A 17,581-nucleotide genomic window follows, 5' to 3' on the forward strand; every position below is an offset into this window, starting at 1 on the left:
TGATATTGAAGAACTTATAGTACAGATATTTAATAACTTGTCCAAGTGTTTTTTTCCTAATGTAAAGAAATATCATGTTACAAGGTAGGGAAGCAGAGGAAGCAGCTCATCAGTATACATTTCATGTATCTCAGCTATTTCTTCTTTTCTTATATCTTGGCCATTCCTTGACAATCTACTTCTGTTACACACATCTACAGACTGGCTTCTCTTCACAGTTAATCATGGAATAAACATTACTCTTGATTCATTCTTCTAAGCTAGCAAATTCAACTGTCCTTTTACCTATCTCACTGCCATTCTGAAGCAGCGCAGCCAGTGGGAAGAACCTAGCAGGCGTTAAGACCAGACCTCTGACCTTGACCACAAAAACAAAGACTGTTCATTAGTGGTTAACACTGCTCTGGTTCCCAATTTTGCTTTCCAGACGAAGCTGTAGAGAAAGAATCAAAAGCCTCAGGCATGCTGAATTTAAAGGATGTAAAGAGGGAATAATTTATTTACAAAGAGCAGAAAAAAGCTTGTTTCCAGCTAACTAAAGACTAAAGCAACTTCTATAAATACGCAAAATCTTTATGAAAAGATCTTTGAAATTAAAAAAAAAAGTATTATGAATTTGAAATGGCCATTTCAATGCAGAATTTATAACTAAAATATCATGTAAAGAAAACCAATACTATATGACTTATAAAACCAACTGCATGCACATTAGCAGAAAAAAATGTAAAAGGTACTTTCAAGTCAGTTGTTGAGAAACAATTTACATTTATGATTTAAAGTTATAATGGAAAGAGCTTCTTTAACTGAAGAATTGCTGTTTTCCAACAACAAATTTTGCATTTTTAAAAAATATTAAGTGCTTATGAGTGGTGTTCAACACTTTTTGTTAAAGAAATACTTTGAATCAAAGATTCTTGCTGTTTCCATGCATTTGGGGGGGAAATGTTAGCTTTTATAGATGGATCTTAGTTTTTTATGGCATGTTGGCATGTAATTACTCTTTTTATTATTATTATTTTAAAAAATTACACAGAACTTGAAGTATTGCTTTAAGGTAGTGACAGAGCCCAATAACTAGTCATTTAATCCCATTTTAGCCATAGATTCTACATGGACCAAATTACTTCCCCTTTTGCACTTGACTGCTTGCAGCTTATAGAAAATGGAAACTATTATTTTGCTCAAAATGAAACAAATTAGAAAGAAGAAAGGTCAGATCAAACAGAATTTCCTTGATAAGGCTGGCAGATAGATTTATTGCACTAGGTTTAAAATTTGAGCTTAGATTCACATTCAATTTAATGCAAATTTGTAGAGCTGAAATTGCTGTTTGATCATTGTCATAAGTGAAGAAGGAAAGAGGAAAATATATTCATATAGTTAGCAATTTGCTATGTAAAAGTATCACTAGCACACACTGACATACTGCTACTAGAAATTTGCACTTTGTCAGACAATTAAGAAAAACCTGTGAGAATTTGTAACTTCATTTTCAGCTGTCATTTGTGAAAAGATATATACAGTATTTACTGAGATTAATGTTTCCCTGCCCTTAATTTAACTCAAGGAAGAGTTAGACATTCTTAAGAAATTTATATAATACCTCAAGCTCAGCCATTTGGCACTAATTTACAGCAGAGGCACCACATACAAATTTAATTAAAAGTCTCTCCTGCCCCATTTGCCAATCAATGAGCTAGAGCAGATTTAGAAAATGGACTAACATGTTCAGAGCTTCTACGCTGTTTATAATAGGGGGGTTATTGTTAATATATGTTAATATTGTTAATATATGAAATCATAGCTTCAGACTCAAAGTATTGATTGAACGGTGTTAACCCGTTCAGCACTTCTCTCCCGACCTTTCCATGTTTGCTTTTGTTTCTGCCTCCTACCGAAAAACAAAACCAGGAGAGGTAGAGGTGACCTCCTACAGTGCCTCAACAGTTGTTCCATGTTTAAGCAACACAATTTAAGTGGCTCCACATGAAAATTAGTTTAGTAGTATCAGAAAAATAAAAGAATGAACAGGCCTTAACTCAGAGTTAACTAGCACTTTTGGATCCCTAAACTATATCCTAGAAGCCAATGAGGCTTAGCATGTTTGTACCTGAGGTATTGATACTTGAAGCTTATTTCTACCCCATTAAACTCTGAGACATTTTGCCAACTGGGTAGGAGTAGAATCATGAACTATACATGTTGTAACTAAGGAGGTTTAATTATTTACAGACAATTCCTTGGCTGCAGATGTCATTAAAATCTTAAGACGATGACTTTTGTCTGTTTGTTCATTGCTAAGGTATGAATACTCTTTTCATTACAATAACGGTTATCTTTAACATTGAGCTGATCTTCTGCACACTGCTCAATCATTTGTTAGCATAGAAAAGCTAAAAAAAAATCCATCCATTTGATATTAGGGTATTAAAACATCACAGGGTTATAATTTGGGGTTTTGTTACATGCACAGCTTCAAGCTTGCCATTAGAGCTCAGATTTGCAAGTGATTAAATTGCAATACCAGTACAGAATTGTAAATGAGTGAGGAGTTTCAAAATAGAATAGCTGAAATTCTAATGATGTTGATCCACTTACATTGTGTCATCCAAATTAACATTAATTTTCCTTAGACAATACTATTCAGTTTTCAAAGGTAAAACTTTTTACTCCCCATATATACTACTTGTCCTTTACGCTATGCTGAGCAATCAGGAATTTTAAGAATCAGAAGCATCAAGAGTTTGCAAGATACTTGCAACAAATCTTGGCTCTTGACATACAGAAGTCTGTAGTTACTAGAAAGTTTAAGGCTCCCAATTCTACCCCACTGATGTCCTTCCTAGGAGAATGGGTCAGTTGCTGAACTATACACCACTCGGTACTGTGCTGCACAGAACTATACGAAAATGCAACAGCATGAGATTAATCAAGCAGTCATCACGATATGCTGCTTGTCTTGCTCTGAGTTAGGTAGTAGCTCAGGCAGATAAAAAAAGTGGGGGTGATATCTGAAACATGCAAAATTCTAGGAAGGATAACCATGTCCTAGCACAGCTGATTGTCCTATGTCTCAGCCTTTTTCAAATTTTTGCTCAGTTCTCCACTGCCCCCCTTCTTTGAAATGGAACTACAAATATTTACCCTTTCCTATTCACAGGATGCCACAGAAATATATGAAATTCTGGGCAAAATTTCTCCCTTTGGAGCATTGCATCACTTCCATTGGAGTTGAAAGCATGCAACAGAGCGGAACCTGGATCAGTTTGTACTATAAGTGCTCAATATTATAACTAGATCATTAATTATATATCTGCTAAAGAAGGCTTCGAATAACCACAAGCACAAAAGAAACATCTTACACTCCAATATGTTTAATTTCAGTTTCTTATATTTGAAAGTCATCCATGGTTTGGCTCCAATTCAATTTTCACCTAATAAAGGAGAGCCTATCTTTTTTTTTAAAAAAAATGCATTTTGGATAAGATAGTTTTGACAGCATTTTTATGAGCTTTTAGACGCCTAACTCCTATCATGGTGAGATGTGGTGACCAAGAAAAAAACAGATTACTTATTACAGAGAAATTTTATTCCCTCATCCAAGCAGACAGCAGACGCTATGATCAACCTCCTAACAAAAAAGTACTCTCGTTCAATGAGACTCTGATATGTTCCTAAAAATACAATTAATTTCACAGATCAGCAACAGCCTGTAATTTTTGCATTTTCTTCTCAGCCCAGATGCTTTCTGTGCAGGGACTGTGACTGGCATTCCATTCACCCAGGGTTACAGGATCAAGCCCATTTCTCCTACTCTTCAAAACCCCAGTAATCATCTCTAAAAGCAAGAAACTAATGTCTGAAACATATTCTACCTCTGTTGAGATATACCCTGCAGTAGGCAGAGACAAGGAAATTATTTGTTCAGTTGTTGCTTTAATAAACCTAAGGAGTAAGGTGGAAACTAATCTGGCTGCTGATTCAGCCCAGGTTCAGAAGAACATTCAGCTACCAAAGAGAACTGAGCAAAATAAGGAGTCATCATATTTAGCTCCCTAGCAAATGCAATCAGTGCACCATAGGTTGGGAACATGTGGCAAGCAACACAATCGGGGGAAGTGAAATTTGTGTCTGCTAAAGATACTGCCATTATTTTCTCACTTTGATAGCTAGATCAAGCCATGTCCATATGTACACCTGAAATTACTCAGCAGTTGATGGAAAGAATGCAGTAACAACTAGAACTTTCACAGACCTTCAAAGCAGAAGGCATCACTGCATTACCTGTAGTCTGGTCTCCTGAAATTTAAGATGCTGTGAGGTGCAGAAGTTAACTTCATGACATCCAGTAACTTCTATTTAGATAAAACTAACGCCTCAGAAAGGAATCCAAGCCTTGTCTTGAGAGCAAACTTCTGCTTTGAGGTAGCTTCTCCTCCTCCTCCTACGATTCCAGATGTTAGCCACCAGCTGTTTTAAAAGCTTGTTCATTTCTCCGGCTTAAATTGTTATACTTGAACATATAAATATTGATTCTTTGGTTTTAACAACTAAGCAACACTTGACTGCCTGCTATTGTTTCTCTTCTACACTGTAAGCCAGTTGCTTCATTTATTAATTTGATGATAAAAATATACAGATTGACCTTTAGGTTGCTTATTGTGAGGCCTTTTTTCTACCATTATGGCTTACTTCTGTATTGCCTCAAATTTTGCAAAAAACTTTTAAAAAGTAGTCACCCAGAGGGGGTGTACCCTTGCAGCATTAGTATCAGCAATGCAAATTAACACCTTTCACTGTTATTCCTTAGTTTGGACCTTATAGTAATTCTTAGTCACAACATTGTGCTGAGTCTTCACCACTCAGTTGATTGTCTGGATCTCTTCCAGAGCCAGTTTACTTTTCAGGATCCTAACCTCTTCTTCATAGGTACACAGCCTTCATTCCTTTTTCTTAAATATCAGAGATTATTTTACATGTACTTTGAGATGGGCAATGAAAATGCTGAATAGCATCAGGCATATCTGTCCCTTTGGAATTTCATTTGAAGTACCACACTTGACGATGGTTTGTCATTGACCCCGGCTTTATAAAGTCTGTCAAACAGCTAATTATTAAATTTTTAACATAATCTTTAATTAAGGTCTGTACAATTGTATTAGCCAAATGTCATGTGATAGTGCCAATAAATCAGATTTTGTAAGTGTATTTCATGCAGGTAACTTTGTTTAACAAACATGGAATCTTTTCAAAGATTTTCTGTTACTAAGCCTATTACTATCCCTCATTCTTTTTAAATTGAATTCCTCATGACATTTTTCATTCTTTAGTTTAGGATAGACATAACAGTCTGCATCACCCCACTTGCCCTTTCTTTCAGATGTTTGAGCTTTTACTTTGCCACAATTTCCATTAAAATGAGCATCTCAAGGTTCCTCAGCTATCTTTTAGAGCTCCTGGACTCCTGTAGATTTAAGGATGTGAAACACTCCTTTGGGTTGGAAAGTGTATCAGGATCATGATGAAGTGCAAGCACTCCTCCTCTTCAAACACACTTGCATGCAAACCTTTGAATATCTTTGTTTCCATGTTAGCAACTTTTCCTGGCAAGCAAGCATGAGCAAATAGGCAAAAACAGCCCTCTGAAACTTTGAAACTACTTTGCTAGCAGCCATTGAAAAATACAGTGGTAGGCTACTGCAAAGGAATTTTCTATCTGCCCCTGACTCCTAGCATTCTCACTGTAAAACAGACGTATAGAGGTTTTCAGGTTGTTCCTCTGCAATTTTTGACTTTCTTAGGTAACACCACTTGATTAAGGTGATCAAAGCCAGTGAGTGCAACTCCTTTTATTACATCCTTTTAACAGATTTAGTTCAATGGGTCAAAACATTTCAGAGTAAAGAACTTGACCAAAAAACACTATTATTTCCTAATCTTTACTAGAAATTTTTCTTTTTAAACATTCTCAAAAAAAAATGCTGAAGACAGCAAAAACACTGAATGCTGAGAAACAGCAGCCACACGTCCTGCTATTTTAACAGCTGACTATACATTCAATAATACTAAAATATTATAATTCTTGAGCCAACCAATATCATGCCATTAAAGTTCTTTATTCATTTGTTCAAAGCCATTTCTCTGACTTACTCCATTGACATCTAACCCATTACACACTGTCACTTGCAATACCTCTATGTTATGATTTTACTGTAATTGCAATCTCCTACATTTCTATTTTTTGATGCTAGTTTGAGTTGCTTCGTGCACTCCTTTTTCTATTGTTAATTGCAGTATCTCCGACATTTCCATTGATACAATCATCATTCCAGGGATACTTAACCGCAGTCTTATTGGCAAGAACTTAGGCCTACTATTCACATTACAACTAGTCTAATTCACGGTAGTTACTTGAACAGAAGAATGATGCTGTCCACAATTCTACCTGAAATAAACTATAATATTTGAACTATAAGTACATTGTAAAGGGGGGAAAAAACAAATCCACATTCCAGATATTTATCATGAGCCCATTTCTTCATTCAAGCAACATAATTTGAAACGTGATTTTCCACTCCTCACTGAGTTCCATTTTTGGTTTCTAACAGCAGCAATTTAAAAATATGTATTTATATGAGTAAATTTTTCTCACACTCCTTTCACATACACAATTTGATTTTATTTTTGTCTGAAAGCATTTGGGATTGTGTTTTGTAAAACACTATTAGAAGCGCATATTTGGGATTGCAAACTACATAGGAAAAAGCATTCAATTCTCCTGCCTTTGTACATTCCAGAAGACATGAATATTCATCTATTTCTCTCAATCTTTTACAAATATTAATAAACTTTAGGTACAAGTAGCCCTGGATACTTTGGGGGATGAAAAACATTTTCAGCTTCTTCTGACCTGAGACCGGGAGAAGGTCAAATTCCAGACATTTTGTCCTCAAGAACAGAGGGAGCAGAAATGTTTCATTTCATTCTGTTTCTCAGAGAGAGTTTTTATTCCCTAATCCTGTATTATCTATTACCTACATATTATTTCCAGATACAAAAGGGTATATCCTACATTCAGAAATAGAAACAAACATTGTTATGTCAATAAATGCCCACTCATGAACATAAGAGGACAAAATGTAATCAGCTTAATTATAGAATAAGAGCTTTGTAATTCCCCTGTTTAGTTTGAATCAGCCCCTTAATGTTCTTTTCACATACCAACTTTTGATATTCAGAAGAGATCAATACAAATTAGAGTTAGATATTCATTTTGACAGTTACTATCAATAGTCACATTACCAACCTAGAAATACATTTAAAAAATGTAAATGCAAGAAACTTAGTACATCACTGCTTTTAATCAAAGCACTACTCGTATGCTCCTTCACTGCCATTTTTCTGTATTGTCAGTTAATTGTAAAAAGACATTAACAACATAAAGACGTTATTTCTTTTGGTAGCAGAGAAAAAAAGAGTAAAAAAAACTGAAAAAAGTCTTAACATTCTAGTAGATTGCTTTATAAGATTTCTGAAAGATTTTCTTCTTTTTTTCCTTTTTAACTGGAAATCAAACTAATAATATTCATGTGGAATTTCAACCATGTGGTTTATATGTGCTTTTATCAAACAGGTTGCCACAAGAGAATAAAACAAATTAACATAACCTACAATCATCTCCCCGACTTAACAAACATGCCAACTTCAGCTGTACCCTTATGGATTTTGATAGGCTAAATGTAATTTAGTCTTCTCCAGTGGGTTAAAAAGCTTTGCTCAACACATCACATACATCCGTAAGTAACAACAGTCTAGAGTTACCGAACCCTAAACTGAAAGGAATGAGCTATGAAAGGAAGCTGTCATGAAACCAAGTTGTGAACTAGTTGATTTACAGATGTATAAAAAAAATAACTCTTAAGGACATAAACACAGAAAACTTTCCAATAACTTATACCAGATCTGTTTTCATGAATAATCCAGAAAAAGTTCCTAAGTAATAATGCAACCAGATAATCATGATGTGACTTGATATGCTAAGTGCAATTACCCAGCTGAAGAGGAACACATGGTACACTGGTAGGTGATCAGATCAATTCCTTCTTGTGTTCCTGTGCTTCTGTCTTTGAATTTGGACACCAGAAGACTAAAGAAACCTGAGGAGAGAGATATATTCCAACAGTGAAAACCTGTGGCATGTCCTGCAGACAGCCTACTTCAGACAACCACACAAGTCTTTTCTTCCTATTACCACATCCTTTTCCAGCAAGGACAAAAAAATTGCATCCTCCAGGTTTTTCTGCTGCAGTGCCCTCTGGAGGACATCTGAGCATGGATACTTATTTCTGTTATTTTTTGTATGTAGAATTTTACTCATCTTGCTATTTTTCATGCCCTCGTCGTTCACTAAGCTCACAACTAGCACAGGGATGGGGTATGGGCATCACACACTGCCCCAAACCCCTTGAGCCTAATCAGTTCAGCATGAAGAGAGAGGTGCTACAGGCAAGCTGCAGTCTTGCTTTCTCCTTTAGGCAACTATATTTCTGGATCCGCCCCCTGTGAGAAAGGGATTCATCAGGTCTCACTCCCTCACCCACAGTGATCTTGGACAGCCTCCTCAAACTGGCTGCCTTCACTCACATGCTTCAGTTCCCCCATCAGCTGCTGCAGCCTAAAGCACCTCAGCTTCACTCATCCCAGCTAGGGAGCCTGCTGTGTCACACCCCAGGCACCAAGCAGGGTGAAGCACCCAGAGTAACCTGGGTGCCCAGAGCTGAGGCACTTGGGCAGCTCCATCTTTCTTCCCCTCTCCATTCCCCCAAATTAAAGCATGTCATGTGCTTTACTGTGAAGCATCCCTGGCTCCCCAGATAGCTGCACCTTTGGGCACCTCCAGGCAGTTCAGCTGCTATAGCCACCCTCAAGCATCCTGTGGCATGCTCTCAAGACCGCCAGCTGCAGCCAATCTCTCATAATTTTCCATTCACATGGAAAAGTGGCATCCTTCATGCTCCCTAGCTCTTGGTACTCTCAAAAGGCCCTCTAAAATCAGTTTTTGTTTCCTAAGAGTCTGCTAAATAAAGGGAGAGAGCTATTTGAAGGAGTGAGGTCCATATTTTTGGGACAACTACCTCTTCTCACCTGCCCTAACATCTGATTCCTTTCAAAGGCAGAAATAAAGTATCTACTGAGCATTTTAATTTGAAAAATACTTCTGGAAATATCAGTATTGATTTTTTGCAATACACATTGTAAGAATTTTACTAGAATTTATTTTGCCCCACACTTTTTCACCTTTCCTGATGTAACATATGAAAAATCTTTTCATTGTTTCATGCCATTGAATTCTCAAATGCTGATGTGCAAAGTATAGCAACTATAGTAAGAAAAAAAGTCTGCAACTGGGAGTAGTATCTTATGACTAGTACCAAATCTACAATCAAGCGTTCAGAAGATACAGATGAATTCTCTACATATTATGAGAAATATTCATTCTGAAATTCTACTGCAATTCTAAATCACATTCCTGACTAGAAACCTGAATACAGACAGCTGTCAGTACATTAAAAAAAAAAAATGCTCCTTTTTCATGAATCTAGGGGGAAGATCAGACAGAAGATAGAATGAATCACTTTTTACGCTTCAGGTCTCAGGCTACATCTCCCACATATATACACAAATTAGAATTATCAAAGTCACCAATATTATTTTAAATTAACCCCTTGTCTTTTATTTTATAGAAATAGCATAACAAATACATTTTTTTCATTTTATTAGATGTTTGATTTTAAAGCATATGAATTTATATCTCTGAAAAGCACTACCTAATTAGCTGTTTCAGCAGGATGTTATATTAATTTTCTTCATGAAACACGATTTGGGTGCTATTACTTTGTTCATGTATAGCATAATGCACGTGGGTTCAGATTCCCTATAAAACGAGACAAATGAAACCTTCCAGTCTCTGCCCCTACTTACTGTTTTGTTTAATATTTTATTCCAAAAGTGTAAAGTGAGGTTTCAAATAGTTTTAAGCACTAGCAGTGGTTGGAGGAATCTGTCCTGAAGTAAACTTGGCTAACATAGTTCAGCTAGTTTATCTGTATACAGTTAAACCAATCTGAATATGAAAATGAGCTTAGACTTTTTACTTTCTCTGCTGTAATTAAAGTAATTTATATCTTTCTGACAGATAATTAAGAATTTCTTTTTCCTCTCACTAACACTGTGGCTATTTTCTGGTAGTCCTCTGAAATGGAGGACAACTAATCAATTTCTGTTAATTTGAAAAATATAATCAAATCACTCAAGCATAAAAAATGGACAAATGCATCGCTAAGTGCAGAGCCTTAAAAGCTCACTTAGCCTGGGCATTCTGCCCATAGCTAAACCGCTGAAGGAGGAATTAATTCCATGCACCTCAATAATGATCTTTTCTTTTAGAAGAATTCCTTTATGTAAGATCATATGTTAAGAAATTGTGGAAACTTCATTCTGAATCATGCAATTAGAACCTTGGGATATTTTTTTTTTCCAAATGCTCAGAGTTCTCTGTTGCCTATGGTTTCAGCTTAATTCATTAAAAAAAAAGCTCTGAATACTGTTTATTAATATAACAGTCCTTTGATGTTAAAGATGTTTAAGCTAGAATATGGCTGAAGAGGCTAAATGACTATTTATTTACAAGCAAATGGTATAGAGAAGGATGAAGGCTCAATCCTCCTAATTATAGCTGTTGCCAGTATCCTTGCAATAACGAAGAGGGGAATAAATCACCTCGGAGTTACTGTCCACCTAAAGCTTTTCATTATTGTCTTTGATCTCAGGAACTGGTAATAAACCACAGGTAATTATCCCATATAGCTGTCCCTATCAGATGTGTTTACAAACAGATAAACAGAGACATTATAAAGTTCAGCAGAGGAGACCCTACTACTGAAAGATTCATGCTGAGTCAACTACAGAGAGGTAATTGCTTTTTCAATGACAGGAGATGACATCTGATCTAATCAGGAGACATCTGCACGTCCAGGGAAGAGGAAAAAAGTAGTTTAAGTTAAGAGAACTTAACTGCCTTCTAAATAAGGAAAGCACAAATGTGGAAGAAAAATATTAAATCTGCTTCCACCTCTGGCAGGACTTTGAAAAGGAGATCAGCTACAAAAGGGACCATCTCTGGTGTAGGCAAACTCTGGTATAAGGCAGGCAAAAAGATGTAATCTCTGACAAGATGAGTGTAAGCAGGTCACAAGCAATAGACCTTTCCAGTCTGATCTTAGTGCAAGCTGACTAAACGAGGGCATTCCTTCCTCTCTCCACATGTCTTCTAGAAAAATGTGCAATACTGTCGGCTGTTTTGGAAGCAGCAAGTAAATAACTTCATTCACACTTACCCTAACCTGAGTTATGAGCAGTTACAACACAAATTGATAACGGAACTCATCACACTAAGTGCCAAGATGAACTCATGAACAAGGACACCATCATGCCACAAGCGCCCACCTCTCCAGCACGTAGCACAACGTGGTGCTTTCGAAGCTTCTTGATTAGGCGGAGAGGAGGTATCAGAGAACTCAGGAAGGGAGGAGCAGTAAGTAGTCATTAGGAAAACTCTTTGGCATGCAATGAAACAAGGATTGAGCATTCCCAGTGAGCTTGTCAGGTTAACCTGCCTCAAACACAAGAGTATAGTAATTATGATTTTGAAGATACACCCTTTGATAACATGAGAAAAACCAGGTTCCTAACCTCCTAAAGTTTTATAGTGCAACACAGAGAACATAAATTCTAACCTAGATACAGACTAGACTCCTTTTCTAGTACTAGCAAAAACTAAAAGATCAAGTTCCTTTTATGTTTGCCACAACAAGAGCACATATGCACCATTTCTTTCCTCAAACAGGTTACAGCCTGAGGGAACAGGAAAGATAGGTGTCTGTAAAAGCACAATGAAAAGCACCATTTGTGAATGTTACATTATTCCTGATTCACCTACACATGCTTTTGAGCAACCCTTTGCAAAAAGCATACAGGCAAATCAGGGGAGGCAACAGGATTCTTTGGAAAGAAGTGGAGAGGAAAATGTGAGAAGGATAGTACTGGAAGAAAGGAATGTGAAAGAAAGTGAAAGGGGGTGATTGACAGGGAAGAACAAACTTTGGAACAGCTTCCCAGTTATCTTTTCAGAAGTTGACCTGAACTTTCTCATTTAAAGTGTGCATCTAACTACACTGACCTTTCAAAAATACAGTGAAAAGCCCACTCTCTTGACTTTATACAGCAATCTGAGGAAAAGACTTGATAGCTTACCAAGGATAGCCAGTAGTTACCCACTGCAATTATTTTCAATGGTTCAGAAGAAAGTACCATATGAGCTGCAATAACTTTGTAACTTGACATTTCTAAAGATCTCTCTCTTACAGGAAAATGTTTTCAATGCATAATGGTACTTTATAACCAGAGAAATGCATTCTTCAAAGGATGAATGAGCATTCAGTCAACTGCTGTTGACTACAGTTGAAGCTAATTAGGCTGGTGATATCTCACCAAAAACAGGGAAAAGTACCACAGCAAGTATTCTGAGAAACTGATAGAAATAAGATGTTTATATCAGCACTTGAATACAAAGAATGCCATCTGGAAAAATACCTTCTAGAAAAGTGTCCTGCTTTTCATTGGTTTAATTTCAGCATAAAATATCAATTCTTTGCTAAGAATTGAAATGCAAACCAAAAGACACAGATAAACGTTGCTAGCCAAACATTCGTCAAGAACCAAGAAGCCAATTATGTGGGAAAAGTTTATTGTAGCCTAGAAAGATGCAATGTGGAATATGTATGAAGCTTTGATGCAAAATTCTTTGAGCCAAAACTGAACAGTAAGTCCTTTTGTTCCACTTATAGAGCATCTTTTCTTGGTATACTGACATTCTTTTAATTGTTACCAAAGTATAAATAACAATGCATTAAGAACTATGTATCAGTACGCTCAAATGGATTTGTAGAGGTCTTAGTTATCTTTGGCTGATCTAGTCTGAAAGGTGGTTCTTTTTCCTGAGGAATTCCCATTAAAGATACAACTGAATAATCTAATTAAAACTAACATCCAGTATTAAGGAAGGATCCAGGAAGTGGTACTCTTTACAGTTTAAGCTCCTTAGTTTACAAGAACATGTTGTCCTCAGCCAAAAGGATCAATGCAGAAGGTGAGAAGACAAAAAACCTCTACTGCTCCTGTAAGAGACACTGACTCTTTTGGTCAGGCCCAAGGCAACAGAAGAAGGGTAACTGTAATACAAATATAAATTAAATCTAAATCTAAAGTCTGTCAGAGGTATGGTATAAATTTAGTCAAAGCAGCCTTGGGGAAATCAGCTTGTCAGTCAATTCTGGACAGTTTGGGAGCTCCATTTGATCACTGTAGAAAAGCTAAAATCATCATCTGTACTTTACACTGTCAGGGAAGCAGAGTTAATCATCTGCTTACTGCTACCAAGGGTCCAAGCCTTCACTAGCTGTTACTCAAGCAGTGTATTTAAAATAAAGGTTAGCCCTCTCAAAGGCACTGCAGAAGCAACCAGGTTATGACTGACTTTGCAGGGCTTGTAAAAGATGAAAAAAGTCTACTGAAATAGGAAAGACATTTCAAACAACTGGCATGCTGCTTTTGATTTTCAGATGGAGAAAAAAAATGGAGACCCATTATATGCTTTCTTATCTTCATAGAATGACAAACTGAGTTCTCATAAATCTTCCATAACAAATATACTGAACAAATCAGTTTCTGGAAGTTATTTGTATTTGTTATACTTCTATAGTTCTAGTCACCCACCCAGAATTTAAAAAATGAAAAATAACTTGCCTTAGTAAGTTAGATGTGTATATTTTGTATGAAGTACTATGAGTAAAGAAAATGAGGAAGTTGGTAAAAAAAATGTTCGTATCTTTAAAATACCTTTTCTATTTGCAAAAATATTTTTTGGCCAAGAGAAACCTTGCAAAAATGTCTACACAGAGAAAAAAATACATAAAAGAAAAATTAGGAAGAAAAAGTTCTATTATGTATGGAAGACATTATTTACCATTTATATTACAAAGATAACATGATAGCTTTCCCAGTTAGTGATTAGATAGAAGACCCAGTAGTGACAAACAAAAACAATCTTGTTCAATATAATTAGGTTGTTTTGGTGTCAGTAAATTTACTCTCCATATCTTTTTGGTATAACAACATGTATAGCAAGGCAGCACTTGGATGTTTAGGAACCACAGATTTTAGTGTTATGAAGACAGAGTTGCATTAGAGCCATTTAGTGGAATTTGCATTTGGAGTGTGTGTATTGTGCTATGTTACCATAAATTTTGAAGATTAGCAGAGTGCATTTTTTAAGTACTAGTGCTAACTGTAACATACAGACAGGAAGATAAGCTGAAGGAATGTACCTTAACTCTATATTTGTTCTGCTAGGTAGCATTGCTCCTATAAAAACTCTTTGTTCTTGTTTCTTTTACAAAGCAAAAAGTTTCCAAGCTGGCTAAATTACTACCAGCTTGGCCAATTCTGGCCAGGCAGGAATTGCTTCCTGATAAATTTCTCTTTATTCTTGACTTCTCAGAGCAACTAGTGGCTGCACAGTTTATTGAGCATGGCAGCAGTCATTTCCCAAGGAAAGACAGAAAAATTGCATGTGGCCTTCTTACAGCATCACTATCCTTCTTGCTCCTTTTGAATATTGTTGTCCTTTTCCTTGGAAAAAAATCTAAAAAACTCCTGTAATTTTTTCAGAATTTAGAGATCAGAGATAATCAGCAAAACAGACCTCTACATCCCTTGCTATGACCTCTTCAAAGACTAATTTGAAACATGCTGCTCTGCTGGAGATTTTCAGTAAGGTAGCGAAGCCGTGGTTGTGATGTTGTCTGATCAGTAACGTATATATGCAACTCCTTTACAGTTCTCCACCTAGACTTTCACAATGCATGTATTTAATACCTACACAGACTCTTTTGAAATAGCCAAATTTCCTGTGTTCGAAACCTTTCTCCAAGCCTCAGAGCTAAATATCAAAGACCTAAGCAATAACGCTGATTGTGGGCAGTGCAGAGGAGCAACATCAGGACCAAAGTCCAGTGCTTGATGATAATTCTCTATTCTCAATCCCTGCTATATAAAATAAAGGTAGAGGAAAATTTTAGAGAACATATCTGGGAAGACAAGTCAGCTTCATTAATTCAAAGTTTTTCCAATTTTAATTACAATATTTGAAATGAGATCAACATAGTACCGTAGGGAGAAACTCTAGAAATGTGCCAAATGTTTTTATAATTCACCACAATATCCTTACACATCCTGCTGGTCAGCTTATAGTAATTTTTCATTTTTCAGCCAGTAATACCACCCTAATTACCTACTATATTTGAAGTTTTCCCCTTAAGAATGTATTTGATGTTACTAGCATTCCTCTACAGAGCTCGTTAGAGTTCAGTTTCTTTAGTTTTCTAGCTAGAATGTGCAAAATTTTACAATAAAATTTGGAGAACTGAAAGTTTAGCATCAAAGCCTCTAACATATCAAAAATTGAAAGCATTAAATGTGAATTGCGTAGTCATCAGTGAGCTGTTTTTTGCGGGTCCTCCTTAGCAGAGCCGCTGGAAGCCAGCAGAGCACGTGTTGCACATCTGTTCAAGGCAGCCACTGGAAGCCGCCGCTGGCACGTGACGCGTGCTCAGAACAACGTTCGAGTCCGAGACGCAACGGGCAGAGGAAGAGCAAGACCAAAGCAACGGAAAAGCCTGTTTCTCACTAGTTTCCAAAACGCTCGGAGGAGAGTAAGGGCAGGGGCTCTCGGAGACGAGGCTGGGCACGGCCGGAGGAAGGCACGCCGCTCGCGGCGCTCCGGGATCAGCAGCAGCTGGGGGTTTACACCGAAGCAGCCGTCTCTTCTCTCCGCATTAAGACCACTTTTGGCAGAAAACCTAACAGCCTTTTGGGGCTGCGATGCGAACTATTTCGTACAGCAAAATGACAACTCTTGCCTTTGTAAAGAATTCTTGCAGACTAATCTGGCCCTTTACAGCAATATATGTACCATAATAAGCGCTGCATCTGTTTTCTTGAATGCGAACTGTATTATTTGGCCAAAATTTCCCCAGTGTAACTCTGCTAATTCCCCTACCCTGCTAACTCAGCAGCTTGCTATGCATTTCTCAGTTCTAAAGCTATGGTTGTTTTTAAATGAATGATGATTTTCCCTCTCTGTTCTAGATTTTACTTCAGTGGTTGTGGGGATACTTGTTGACAAATATTTGTTCAAATTGCTCATATGTTCCAATTCATTTATCATTTCAAGCCTCAGTAATTTTTTAGATTCATAAAATCTTGAAGAATGGATCGGAGTTTAATTAATTCTATCATAATTAAGCAGACAAAAGCTGTGTTCATAGAAGTTTCACATAAATATATCACTGAATTTTATCAAGTTTTAATTTAAATTTTAATTGTAAGTTAAATACATTGTTTTTCAATTATATATTTTTTAAAAAAACTCTACAAATTTTCATTTCATATTCATATTTCATTTCATATGTAAAATGTAACTTAATCTCATGACATGTGTATTTGAAAACTAAAATATAAACCTATGACAGTTCTGTTTTTCTAGTGTGGAGTGGTACTAGTATTGCCCAAAGTTTCCATTACAGTGTAATTCTGAGTAATGGAGCACTATCAGTTTGCATTTATACTCCAGACTGTTGAATTCACTCCTACAAGAACAGATTTGAGCCTACTTTATCACTTTGAATCACTGCTTAGAAATATATTGTGATATAAGATGCACCGCATATCATTTCTAAAATACAACGTATCTATTGTTAGGTTACATACAGGATTTGCATCTTAGTACTACATACTTAGTACTACTTATTACTTTAGATTTCTGAAATTAGTGCCCTAATCCCAGAAACAGTAACTACAGATCTTAATTCCTTCATTTCAGACAGTTTCTATAAGCCTTCTAAAATCAATACAAAGACTCAATTTTAAAGGATGTTGTATTAATTCCTAACACTTACTAAGCTCATTACACTACTGATACAAAAAGAACGCAAGGATTAGACCTTGTTTCTTCTATTTATCATCTCATTTGTTATTCATATTTTTATGTAGTCTAAAATAAATACTGAATGACACTTCCTATTTCTGTTAAGTTTTTCTAACATGCTAAGACTTAAGTAACCTTCACTGAAGTGAATGAAAGACTTGCTTAACTACAAAGCAGCCCTGGATTTGTTCCCTGGTTATCAAAGGCCACTAGTTTAATTGCACCATTTTGTTAAAAAGGCTCTAATCATTTTATTTGTGCTACAAAACCTAGCTCACCCCAATTCTGAAAATAGAGATTGTTTGTCTGAAATAGACCTTCTGCATTTATTATGGCTCAATGTAAATATAGATTAAATAATTTTAACAACAAGAATTGTTAGCCCTATTAAAAACTTTTAAACAAGGTGATCAAAGAGTAGTTTTACTTCAAAAACATTGAAAATGTGTTTTGTGCAGAAATACAAAAAGCACTTTT

This window comes from Rhea pennata, chromosome 4, assembly GCF_028389875.1.
Source record: "Rhea pennata isolate bPtePen1 chromosome 4, bPtePen1.pri, whole genome shotgun sequence".
NCBI lineage: Eukaryota > Metazoa > Chordata > Aves > Rheiformes > Rheidae > Rhea > Rhea pennata.